This window comes from Athene cunicularia (assembly GCF_003259725.1).
Source record: "Athene cunicularia isolate RWA chromosome 6 unlocalized genomic scaffold, athCun1 chr6_part1, whole genome shotgun sequence".
Classification (NCBI taxonomy): Eukaryota; Metazoa; Chordata; class Aves; order Strigiformes; family Strigidae; genus Athene; species Athene cunicularia.
The window spans coordinates 375,000-388,823 of record NW_020799105.1 but is presented as its reverse complement, the minus strand read 5'-3'; positions in this window follow the sequence as shown (position 1 = coordinate 388,823).

Sequence of the window (13,824 nt, the reverse complement as noted above, 5' to 3'; positions counted from 1 at the left end):
TACTTGAGCATAAGCCTGAGAGGGATAGTGAGTGAACCATGAGAAACAGTCAAATAATATGAATGGAAGTAATTTTCAGAGTATGCAAAAATAATTGCAGCTATGATGCATTTTGAGAAAAATCTGTGGTGTTTCAGTTAGTTTTCATTCAGGTCATCTAAAACAGGAGGCTGGTAACAGCACTGCACTGTCACTGTACCACGTGTCCAGATCTGAGGCGGCTCAGCTGAAGTTTTTAGGGATGTATCTGCTTGTTGTGTGGTTCTATGTTAAAATTACATCTGCTGTAAATATCCAGACACCTAATAAATCCAAAGCACAAGACTGTTTGTTTGTTCTCTTTTCTATCCCCTCATCTGTGGGAAGTGATTCATAGTTTTAATTAGCCTGCCTACTTTCATAAAAAATACTCTTCTAAGAAGCAAAAATTATAAATATTTTAAAAGACGTGGTTTTGTTCAGTGCGTCCTTTTCTTTCTAAATTTGTATTTGTAGTGTTTTTAGAAAGATTAATTGTTATCTCATTGAGAACTTTAAATGTAAAATTAGTGAGAGAGCCTGTTTCTAAAACTATGCAAGGGTATGCTCTGTCAGAGAAACACAGATTCTGTCACAATCAATGTAATTTTCAAGTGTCTCAGGAAAAGGTCTGTGTAGAGGTCTATGTATTTCAGACTGTAAATGTGTGGTAAACAGTTGTCAGCTCCTTTCTGCTCATCTAATATTAAAAAATCTGTTGTAGGACTGTTGTTTGTCTGTTTTAAACAGTTCAGCAAAAATTATCATACTGTCAAGTCCTAACCTGAATATTTAAATGGTGAAATGTCTCTTACAGTAATTAACACATAGTAATTAGATTAATTCAACAATACTGGATATATAATTTAGCCCATGAACACCCAAATCCAGCAAAACAGTTACATGTAATCCCATTGAAGTCAATATAATTGAAGCTATATATATCTTTAAGTGTTTTCTTGGATTAAGGCCTAAATACTTTTGCTTTTTGAAGAAAATGCTATTCAGCTCCTGGCTCTTAGATGCTCATAAAAACAAATGCTGCAGCCTGAATATGTGAATAATGAGGAGGGCACTACTCCCAGCTATTTGTGAAGCTGGGTCTTTTCACTCTCCACTTGCCTAAACACATATGACTTGGGTCAAAAAATACGTGATGATATAGGGTTGAGAGGCTGACAAGAATTTGGCTCCATAAGACAGGTACTGGTGGAAAAACAGACTGCATTACTTCATAGAAAGAGAAGTACAGATGAACTGTATGAACACAAGTTTTTGGTAAATATAAGTTAGTGTAACTGTTGTAACCTAGTTCCTTTTTTTCTGATGCCTTGTTGCAGTTAAGAGTCAGCAAGACTTTCTCTTAAATGTGCACATTTCCTGAAAGAAAACACTTTGAACTTGCTTGGGACTAGCTGTTCTAGAAACTTTTCGAGGTATGTGACATAAGAATTCAGTGTGGACTTTAAAACAGAAGTGCTTCATACTCTTGGTATGTAGAAGGGCTTCTACCTAGATTGTTGTCACTGTGGATCACAGCACCTTGTAGGAGGATTACTGTATAAGGAAGACACATATAACAAATACACCTGTCTCCAAGGTGTATTTCACCTCAAGCATTTTGCATGTAATTCATTAAAAGTAGCTGCTTTGATGCCTGTAAGACAGTGTATATAACATGCACCTCTTGTCCTCTCCATCTTATTTGAACTTAGCACTTGGGTTAAAACCAGAAATATCTTCCAGCTACACAACAGTCCTGTTGGTCTGCCAGCTCTGTCCCTGTCCTTTTCCTTTTGTTCACCTTTTGTCTTACACACAAGCAGCCTTGTTATGAAGCTGTTCTGTATGGTTACTCCTTTCCTTTTGGACTGCCACATGACACAGTACCCTGCTCCAAGGGCAGGGATTTTGTCATCTGTAACACTGTGTTTCTGAGTAGCATCCCTGAAAAGATGTAGAACATTCCAAGTTTCTGATCAAATTTAGGATGAAACGTGATGCAAAACTTTTGTCATTGAGGAAGTGTAACATGATTAAATCCAGATTTAAGAGCATTCTGCAGTAGTGCTGGAATCAAAACTAATGGTTGTATTCAGCCTGTACTGGAGTCACAGTTCTGTCAGGATGTTGCTCCTCTATTCATGATTCATATAGTTAAGCCTGTCCTACAGAGTTGGCACTACTGGATCTATGGCAGCTGTTGCAATGCATAATTAATGCAGCCCTGGGATACAGTTTCAAACACTGTCAGTGCATGCAGGAAGCCTGCAAAATACGCAGTATTTTCAGTAGTCAAATATTTATGATTAACTAACTTTATAATGGCATACACATTTGTGCAAAATTGGGTGAAGAGAGGATTCCCATATAGGTTGTAATTGAGAGATTCCAGTGGAAATTGATATAATTTTCATTCTCTACACACATCAAGGAAAAGATTAATTAATATTTGCTTAAGCAGTTTTGGGGAATGTATAGGATAAATGACAAAATGAGCGAAAAAATAGGTGGCTATTTCAGATTAATTAGGTCAAAAATCATACAGGAGGAAGCAAAAATTCTATCAACATTTGGGTAGTGTGATTAGAGAGATGGTTTTGAAACAAGCTGGTAAGTGAAAAAGGTTTCTCAAGGAAACACTTTAGTCGGTAAGGTATGTAATATTTATATCAAGAACTGCTTTCCTGTCAGGTTGAAGAAAACGAAAATAGCTAATACAGCTTCCTTTTCTACGTGCTGATAGCCTTTGCCATATGAAAGGAAGAGCTTCTTGTCATTTAACTGTGACTTTGACTCCCACAGACAGAGGATGTTACTGGAGCGTGCACTCGGTATTCAGTTATATCCTAACCCACATGTTTGATTAGCTGAAAACAAGCTGCCATAATAAGAAATTGTCGAGGGGAAATTTTTGGAAAGAAGTTATATAAAAGGAGAAAAGCTGATCTAACTGATTGCTGTGCCTGTTGTGCTGTGCATTTTGCTTTCTTTAGCAGTACTGTGTAGCAGAGATAATCTCTGGGCAGGATAGTAATTATGCTGTGTATACTTTATTCTGGTTTTGTTTGGTTTTTGTTGAAGCGTCTAGGAAAAATATAAACTACACCCATGAGAAAGATCCAGATTTTTAAATCTGCTCTCTCTGACCTTAAACTTCATTCCCACAGTGCATGTGTTTTTATAAGATCATCGCTTGTTGCATATGAATTATGTAAATGACTTGAATTATATTCCCGATGCCCACAATGAAAAACCTGCTTCATGTGTGAAATTTAACAGATGAGAAGTAGAAATTGATTTTGAAATTTAGATCCTACTCCACCAGTTTTAGCACTCAGATTAAATTAGTGAAGTTTTATGAATTTCAAGTAGCTGAAAACTTGAAGTAGTATGTCTATCTATATAGATAAAGATATTTAAATGTACTCTTTAAGTATAATGTAATTTCAGGACCTGTTTCCTGAAAATGCTTTGAATTTAATTCAAGTATGAAAACAAATCATTATTAGCCTGAAAAAACAAGAGGTTTTGACTGTGTCTAAAATACATGAGACTTTTTAAAATTAGAGGCCTTTGAGAGATATAAAGATCACTAGGCTTTATTTCATTCATTCTTTACAACATAGAAGACCATGACAAGGGAAAGCAGCCTAACCTTAAATGGCTTTCTATAAAAGATATTCCACTTAACAGTACTAATATAGGACATTTTTTCCCTTGGTCACCTATGTGCCACCCTGTCTTTAAAAAAACCAAACAGTGTCTGTGAAAACTTATGGTAGCCATAAAATGAAATTAGTGTGTTGCAGTAAACTTATATTCTTCCTGACAGTAAGGATTCTTTCTACACTTTTGTAATTAGATTGTCTTCTTCGAAGGCAGACAGCCCAGTTCTGAAAGAATCTCTTTTGCACAGGTATTTGTAACTTGTGGAATTAATACTCAGGTCTGTCAGAAAACTCTTTAGTGCCACATTTAATTTCAAAAGACTCTGAAAGATCTGGAACAGTGAAGTATGAAGGCTGGCTTTTCTAGTAGGTAACTTTTAAATAATGGTTCTGAGAAGCCTGGAGAAATGTTGTGAAGATCACAGTGCCTCTGGTAAACACACTCCCCCAGTCAGGGAAAGATAGCTAATGGGTTTACACTGAAATGGGCTATTCTGAACCTGGCTAACGATTGTTGCTGTTCACTCTCTCTGGATTGTGAAACAAAGAAATTAGGCATCAAATCGAATAGCTGCAATTTTGCCACACAAAAAGACAAATATGTGTAATACATGTCTGCTGTAACTGATTTATGTATACGTATCTAATTTGTTTATTAGTAGATTGACATTTGCACATTTAAACAAAAGTTAATTTGATACGGAAAAAAATCAGAAGACAGATGATGGAGTGCATTTAAAGCACAACCCCTCCCCCAAACAAACAAACCAAAACCAAAAAGAGGAGAGACCTGGACTGAAGGAATTTTTTTTCCTTAGTTTTGCAAGGTAGTTTTGCGTAATTCTTTACTCTTTTACATAACTCTTATTGACAAGTATGTAGTTCCTTTGTTTACAGAGACAGCACACTGTTGAGCAATATCTGCCCCATTTATATGAGTAGACTTGTCTTAATTGATTAAACTCAAGGCTGGGTATATAACAGAATTTAGACTGAAAAAAGGAAATTGTTTTTCTGCAGAGAATAATTCCTAGTTAGTAGATGGAATTTTATTAATAGTTATGAATGAACAATAATATATATTTTTGGAGCCATGAACAAACATTACCTAGCCTAAGATTCACTTAAAATAAGGCACTCCCCACCACGGGGGAAAAATTAAGGGCCTCTTGTCACATTATAGGCCTGGGTGATGTTTAAATGAGCCAGAACAAAGAATCTATTAGGAAAGAAGTTACATTAGGATTTGGTCCAGTTATTTCATATATGTCCCCTTTTGTTGTCAGCTGCAGAAGGCTATCCCGTAATGGGTGGCCCTGTCAAAGGCCATTTAGGTATAACAGAAAGAGTCTCCTAGTAAAAACGCAAGTAAATTTTTCATGTACCTACAACGAGCTGAAATGTTCGCGGGGGGGAAACCAGAGCAGTTTGTTTTGGTTTATTTATTTATTTAGTAGAAAAGGCTTGGAACAATTCTGCAGTGTAGTTCTGACCTTTTCATATACAGAACTAAGTGGTAAGGGAAATTGGGTTTCCTGTCAGCTCTTACAATCCACTATTTCTCTTCTTTTTCTTGTGGTCAATACTTGGCTTTTCTCTAAAGCCTTGCTGGGGATATTGTTATTTCAGTTAGACCATAAAGACCCTCACCTGCCACTGCCAACATGTTTCCTAGCAGAAATAGATTAGCTCAAATGACAGGATCCAGGCAAAAGTTCAACTTTAATGTCTGATGCCTTATAGAAAACTAGCAGCATGTGATACATGGCTTAGATGCACTTCACTGTCAATATGTGCTTTATTCAAGGTTTGCTTTCTCCTTTTCTTAGAAACCATTTTAAACACAGACATATAATAGAATAGAACTTTTTTCTTGTAAAGAAAGTATGTTTCTGGCTTGTTGTAGGATGAGATTACAAGAAAGGGCAGAAGAAAAGTATAGGATAATAACAGGGAAAATATTAGAAGTGAAAAAGATCAATTAAGCACATCAGCCTGATTTGTGAAATTGATTAAATTGGATGAGGGTATGGATGTGAGAAACAGAAGAAATAGCTTTGCAATTGCATCAGGAACCTGCCTAGACTGACTGTGGTGCTGAGGGGGCTGTTCACGTGACATTATTTCCTGTTTATTGGTCAACATGACTTTGACTTCTCATTTTGGTGGGTTTTATATTTGAGGGGTTTTTTTTTCCCTAAAAAATGACTTTGTTGCAAAGAATAAAAGTTAAATAAAAGGATGGAACTGCAGATAAACAGACATCTAGTTGTGGTTAATAAAAATATTTCTGATCAATCCAAAATAAATACATGAAGACTTGAACTGACCTAGCTGTTTTATATCCCACCAACTGATTTTTTTTTTTTTAATTTAATTTGACTGCAAAACTGGAAACCACTCTGTTTGCCCAAGTGGGTAATTGACTTAAGGAGTGTCAATAGCCCATTTCTTCTTCCAGTGGATTTTTCTTTATTTCTTGAATGAATGGTGCAGATAGGTGGAAGCAAAGGCCTATTGTTTTGCAACATTTGTTTTTATGAATAGAGATTGTATTTATAGTTGACAGTGTTCCCTTTAATAAACCCTCTAGAATTCATTTGGCTTTTGTTATTATTTTTGATTAATTTCTTCTAGAAAATCATAAATTGTGAGGACAAGTAAGTCTAAAGCACCCCATGCCAACATAAGTGCTCCTGGTAAATATACTGATGAGTTGGGATGGAGGAAATGTGGTTCTGATGTTTACCATCTATGTGTGTCTGTTTATATGTATATACATATGTGCATATTTTTGTCATATATATGTTAAAAACAGGAGCTTAAACAGAAGGGATTGTAGTCTTTCAGGCTATGGATCAGGCACAGATCATTAGCATTGAATTCACAAAAGAAAAAAACATATAAAACATGAGGGATAAATGGCTGGGAAGATTCAGAGCAATGGAAATTTTATGGCCCCTAATCCTGAAGAGGTGCAGCTTTTTGGTAGGAAGGATCAGAGGAGGTGCACCATTTCAAATGCTGCTCTCTTTTGTCTGGTGGAGGACTGACTGGTGGTTTCATTGTGTTTCCCCCTCCCTGTTGTTTTCTTATGAAACTCGTATAGTCATTAGTCACTGACAATATCCTGCAAGCTAGAAGGATCAGCAAGAGACCAGGTCAAGGATATGGGCAGACTACTCCACTGAGAGGACAGGTAAAAGCAGCTGAAAAGATCCGAGCACTTAGTGTGGAAAGATATTGTAACACATAGTGCTGCAGCAGCTAAGTACTAGGTAGTGAGTTTCCTTTAAAAGTAAAAATACAGCTTCTATTGTCCTGCGTAAATTCCTCCAGGACTTACTGAATGGCTTGATGGCTTTTTCTAGAGTGAGCTGTCCTTGTGAAGAAAATTTCTTAAGAGCTGGGATCACAGCATGTTTGTTAGAACCAAAGGGCATGCAAAAGACTGCAGAACTTCAAGCCTTTTTTGCCCCAGTCTTTACTGGTAAGACCAATGGTCAGGAATCCAAGGTCCCTGAAACCAGTGGGAAAGTCTGCAGCAAGGAATACTTCCCCTTGATGGAGGAAGATCATGTTATGGAACTCTTAAATAAACTGGACATAGACAAATCCATAGGACTTGACAGGATGATACAGCCACAATTGCTGAGGAAGCTGTCTGATGTCGTTGCAAAACGACTCTTAACTGTCTTCAAAAGGTCAGGGGAGGTTCCTGAGAACTGTAAGAAATAACATGTCACTGCCTTGAGCAGGGGGTGCTTGGACTAGACAATATTCAAAGGTCCCCTCCAACATCAACCATTCTGTGATTCAGTTATATTGAGCCTTTCCTGAAAGTGAATGAAACTGCTTCTACCGCACCAGTACCTGAAGCCTCCACTGTAGGAGGGATGCATGAACTAAGCTGTTACTGAAATGATAAGGCTCTTACTGACAAGGACATACAAGCTCTTTGAAAACCTGTCTACAGGGCTCCTTTTTAGATTACGTAGAGATGAGATGCTCTGTGGCTGATCCTGTACTACATAAAATCTGTGATTAAATTTCCACTGGGAATAGGATGTAACTGGTGAGCTCAGAGAGGGCTAAAATATCATAAATATAATTGTCTTCTCAGGAGTGCCTCAGGGAGCAGGGTATTTAAAGTAAAAATCTGTTTCCTGCTTGCCCTCTCTGTTGTAGCTCCACCTGAAAGCTGCTGGACTTAGCTGATCCTTGGGGGGCAGCTGCTGAAATTGCAGTGGAAAGCCCACAGATAAGAGATGCTATGGTGGCAAAAAGAGGGGAGTGATCCAAATTCCTGTATCCCTTTCTTTTTTTGTACTGAGTCACTTGAATATGTAGGGTTAACTTGTGCTGTCCATCAGATATTCTGTTCAGATGATTTTGTGTTCACATTGGCTAAACAGATGTTTCCTTCCAAATTTCACTTGTTCTGGTACAGATATTCAAATGTCGTGGTTTGAGCCCAGAGGTCAACTGAGCACCACGCAGCCATTCACTCTCCCCTTCCTCACTACCGCTGGGAAGGAGAAAATTAATCAAAAGGCTCAGGAATGGAGATAAGGACAACAACGAGAGGTCACTCACCCATTAATGCTCATAGGCCAAGGGCTGGCTCATTAGAAGTAGAACATCACTTTAATTCAAACACTAACAAAGCCAACACTTAACAGACAGAATGGGACAGTGAGAAGCATTATCATATCTTAAAACCCCTTCCCCCATCTCCTTCCTTCTAGACTCAGCTTTCATTCCTGATGTCTCTACCTCCTTTCCCAGTGGCACAGGGGCCAGAGATGGGGTTCCAGCCAGTCCACTGCTGCTTCTTCCAAGGCTGGGGGGGAAGCACTCCTCTGCATTCTTCCCCCTGCTCCATGTGGCACCCCTCCCACGGGACACAGTCCTCCGCAAACTCTCTCCGCCACAGCCCTCCCTGTGGGATGCATTCTGCCTGAGATGCTCCAGCCTGGGTCACCCCCACGTGTTGGAGAACGGCTTGCAGAGAGCAAGGCCATAGCTCCCTGCAGGAGCTGGTGGGCCATAGCTCCCTGCAGAAGTTGGTCCCAGCCACCTGAGGTAAACAAAGGAAAGAACCCAGGGTACAGTTATGTAAACAAGGATGAAGACCCAAGGCTCAGTTGTGCTAGCGAGGATTGTTGTGAGAACACAGAGATAAGTTGGGGCGCACTACGACCTTGGGGGGTGAAGGGAAGCAGCCCCGGGAGAGAAGCAGGTTTACAACTAGGAAGATGTTTATGCATTCCAGAGATGCCACAAGGGGCTGGTATATTATAATGTGACTTTTTAGATGTACCCAATGGCTGAGATATTATAATGTAGTTTTCTTAAATGTATCCAATAGAGTTGCAAGTAGTGTATTGTAGACTGCTTATATAAGGTGTGATTTCTTTCAATAAAGTTGAAGCTTGCTCTGTCATTCACATTGAATCGGCTGCTTGCTTCCTCCGCCCACCGCACCCACGTGTTGCAGTTCTCCCAGCACCAAACTACAACAGCGGGGGCTGCTTCTTCCCACAGAGTGCCAGGGATGCTCCAGAGGCTGCAGGTCAGCCTCTGCTCCTCCAGTCACGCCCGTGGGTGACAGGGGTTGCGGCCCAGCCGTCTCGCCACAGGATACAGGGGGGCTCCCTGCTCTGGAACACCTCTCCTCCTTCCTTCCACTGACCTCAGTGTCCTTCTCATAACCAGTCCTTAAAGTCCCAATCCCCTCCTAGGTTCCCCTTCTTAAATACATTATCGCAGAGATGTGGCCACCATCATAACTGGCCTGGCCTTGATGCAAAGGTGGGTCTGACTTGGAGCCTGGGAGCTTTTGAAAAGCTTCTCATGGGGGACCACAGCAGTAGCCCCTTCCCTGCTACCAAAAACCTGCCACACAAACCCAGCACACCAAGAAATCTCTATGGTGTTTTTAAAGAGATTTCTTTCTGTGCCCCTGCTTGTCTAGCTCAGTTAAATTGTAAATTAAAGACATGAGTTTTCATATGTATGTATGTGGGTTCCTACAAACTACTTGTGGCCTCTACATACTGTTGTAAGAGAAAACAAGAAATAACATGACAATTTCAGTAATACCTGCTGGTTGATATGTAGTTCATGACACTTCCATTATATGTGATTGAGTGAAATGCTATGGAATGGCATCAAATCAGTCTGCTGTGTTGTGATTTGTTAGTAAAACAACACTTCAGGAAGCCAAGAAGTGGTGCATACTTCTTTCTCCTGGCTTATGTTTTAGCTTACATGCTAAATAGCTCGTGCTCTCTCTGGCCAAAAATGTACTGGGAGTGGAGGAAGTTTTTTTCAGGGAGCTAAAAATCAGTGAGACTACAGGGGGTTTTGTCACTAATTATGACAGGATCTTTCAGAAGTTCATATTCTACTTTTTACTTGTAAGGGAGATGGTTATAAAAGTATCCATTGCTTAGTGTGTGTTTAGTTAGAATTATTTGTCCTAATTCAATATAATTTTGCCCTCATTTTCATGAGTTTAGTTGTGGAATAATGACAGAATAATTTTGGTATTTCAGAGACACAGAATTGGTATTAGAAGGCTTTTTAACAAGACAGCACTCTGTGTATTAGCTGACTTCTGTATTTTGTCTGATATGACCATTATTATAAAAAGAAAAATCATCTGTTCTTGAATAGTCAGAGGAGAGGATTTTTTTTTGCTAACTTTTCTCTGGACAGAATGAGTTCTCATAGCATTACATTCATTCTCATAGCATCACATTTGTGCTCAGACCTTATTTACTATTTCTAATGAGAATGGATGTTTGTATTCCTGTTCTTAGTCAGTTTGCTCATCCTTAATTTGTTTATGAAGAAGCAGGACTGAATGTTCTGCAGCATCTGTGAATATTAACACTTACTTCCCAATTACATCACTGCTAAATAGCACACAGGTTTTATTGGTGAGATATCTGTGCATTACTGATAAAAGGAAGGTTTTTTTCTCAGAGATTATATTTTTAACAAATCACCCTTTACATGCAGACAACTTTAATATTCTTTATTCTTTTAATATTCTTAAAATAATTGCTTTATGTTTTCAAAATCTCTACAATGGCATATCCTCAATTTATGTAGCAGTTTCCTAGCCTTCTCTGGGCGTGCAAACAGATGTCTGGGTAAACCAAAAGTGAATAGTAAGAGTGCAGAGAAGCACTGAGAAGTTTCATTTGACTGCAAGCTTCAGAACAGCCCACCAGCTAAATTTTCTGTTTGACATAAAGGGGTCAGGTTGTTAGTGTGCAATCTCATGCTGGCCACAGTGGTGCTACCCGAGGAGTACAGGAAATCAATGGTGACTGACAGATTCTAGTTGTGGGTACAATTTGCTGCTTGTCTCATTCATTGCTCTAAGATGAAAGAAACCTGCATCCGTTCTGCTAGGATAACATCGCTTCTCTCTGAGTCTGTTATGGTAGCTTGCAAAGGACCCAACAAACTGCTGCTTCCCCCACAGAACTGACCGTTCCTCACGTGCTTTCAGAGGGAGGAATGTGACAATTAAGTGGTGGTTTCTTTTCCCACTGTTAGTTTTAGTGAAACAGGTAGTCTGCATACAGAGATTAAGCTTGAATTGATTGCAGGTCATGTAGCCAAGCTCATCACTACAAATAATGACAGATGTATCTCAAGGTGTTTGAGAAACAAACATGCTTGGGAGGAGCACTGGGTGGGCTATTTTGCTGGATAAAATGTCTGTGGTGGTGCTGCTAACCTAGTAGCAAGTGAGTTATGGAAATGATGGAAGTGATACACATGAAGCTTTCTTTTTCTCTTTCAGAGCTGTAATACTGTCAGAATTAAACTTTGAGGAAACTAGGTTCACCTAATTAAGGACTCTGGTGTGTCATTGTAGGCAGTGAAACGGGCAAGTCCTTTTTATCACTTCACTGAGAGTTAAATACAAAAGAAAATGTTGTGGCTTATAGAAACAAGAGATCAGTTGGCGGGGGGATGGGGTGTCTGTCTGAGACACTGAAGCTCCCAAGTTGGTCGGAAAGTAGAACTTTCTAAGCCTTAGACTCTTTGTATTCTGATACTGGAAATATGAATATATGGATTCATTTACTATTATGTATGTGTGGAATAGTGAGTCTTAGGCAATGAATGCACCAAGAGTTTGACGATTAACATTATATTTACTTTTGGTGATTTTTTGACTGTTAATGGTTTCTAAGACAACACAGTGAAGGGCTAATAACACAGAGAGGTTTTGTAAAGATTTTTATTCTCTCCATTCTTTTTAGTCTCTATTTTCTGCATATTGAAATCTTTTTTTCTATTGCTGAGGCCATGAGCTGGAAATGACAGAGGAAGATAGAAACTTGCATGTTAGTCAATCACCTCAGAATACAACCAGCTTTGGGGGGGAGCAAGCATACAGTCCTGGAGTCTGGCAAACGGAGTACATCCACTTGACACTGAATAGTGTTAGTTCAGTAGTGCAACATAATGGTCAGACTTCATCTCAAACATTGAGTGAAAGTTTGTTGACACATGTTCAAAAAAGATTAATTCAAACAAATACGTACACAGAATTGCTATGAGGTTAATGAAAAGCTTGTTTTATGAGAAGAGACTTGGAAAGAGTTTTCTCATTTAACATAAGAAAATGAAGCTGAGTGGGATCAGAGTACTGTCTATGAATACATCACAGAACACGGAGGTAGGTAAGACAGGGAGGGAAAAGAGATGAGCTACTTAATCTAAAGGACAGGCACAAGAACAAATGGGTGTAAGTTTTAGGCTGGAAATTTAGAAGAAGGTTCCTTGCCACTGAAGGAGTCAGACTTTGGAATAGCCTTTTAATTAGAGTAGCGGAGGCAAGAAATTGCCAAGGAGATCATATGATATGATGCTGCTGCTAGCAGGGGACTGTTAATGGTGAATAAGGAGGTCCATTTCAGGCTCACTCACTACATGCTCTGTGTTCCTTTCTGGGAAGATAAGTATAAACTAGTTTCCCTTTCAAAAGACAGAAGTGAAAATCATGGCATTATTCAAATAAAGCCATGTCACAGTACTTTCATACACAGTAACTGCAAAAGGTATTTTGAGGAAACCAGCCATGTATATCACTATTAAACTGTTGGCATCATGGTATATCTCGATTCAATATATAGAAAAGAACTGGGTATAAGAGCAAGAAATTATCCTTGGACTAAACAGATTTTTCAGCAAAAATTGTAGAGATTAAGCTAGTGTGTTTTAATGTGGCCAAAACATAAATAAGAAAATTTAGTAGCAAGCATCTCTAAACTGCAGGGAAAATGGTGGGGTGGGGGACAAAAGAGATTATTTAAATTCCTTAATAATATCTCAGAGGATGTATTAAAGGAGTAATGATGCACTGCCATTATTTTTCTCCAGCCTTTTCAAATATTACTTTTATAGGAGATGTAGCAAAACATAACAGGTTTGAGATGTACCACACAGACAGCAGACTGATCTTAGGGATAAGAGAAGTACTTAATTATCTCATTGCCAGCCTGTGTGCTTTTACATCTAAATCAATGCCACACTATCCCAAATGGATAATTCAGTTATACTTTGGTTTATGAGAACTAACAAGAAAGATGCAATAAAGAAACATTGGGTGAAATTATATGATGTCACCAATTAAAACTAGTTCATGCTTCTATTTTAAATATCGATTCTGTTACTTTATCTGATATAAAGAGTATGCTACTCAGTCTAGTAATGAAGGCTGCATAAGTGTTCAGGGTAGGATGGATTTCTAAAGCAATAAACATTTATACTGTTCTTCAGGGCTTACTGTTAAATTGGCTCAGTGTGAGCTCAAGCTTTGACCTTGTGTGAGCCAGTGAGGCTACAGAGGCCCTCAGTCTCTGTCATCAGACCCCTCTACTATTAGCAAGAAACCATGCAATGTGAGCAGTCATGCAGCACAACTGAAGAATTCTGACCACCGCCTAGTTACTGCTTTTCAAATGAGACAGCAGCTCCAACCCCGAGTGCTCACCTCTGTTCTTGGGAGGCAGGAGTAAAAGGTGCTCATTACAAGCTGAAACCACTGTCTGCCACCTCCTTGAAATAAAAGTCAAAGAAAGAAAACTTGCGCTCGGCTCTA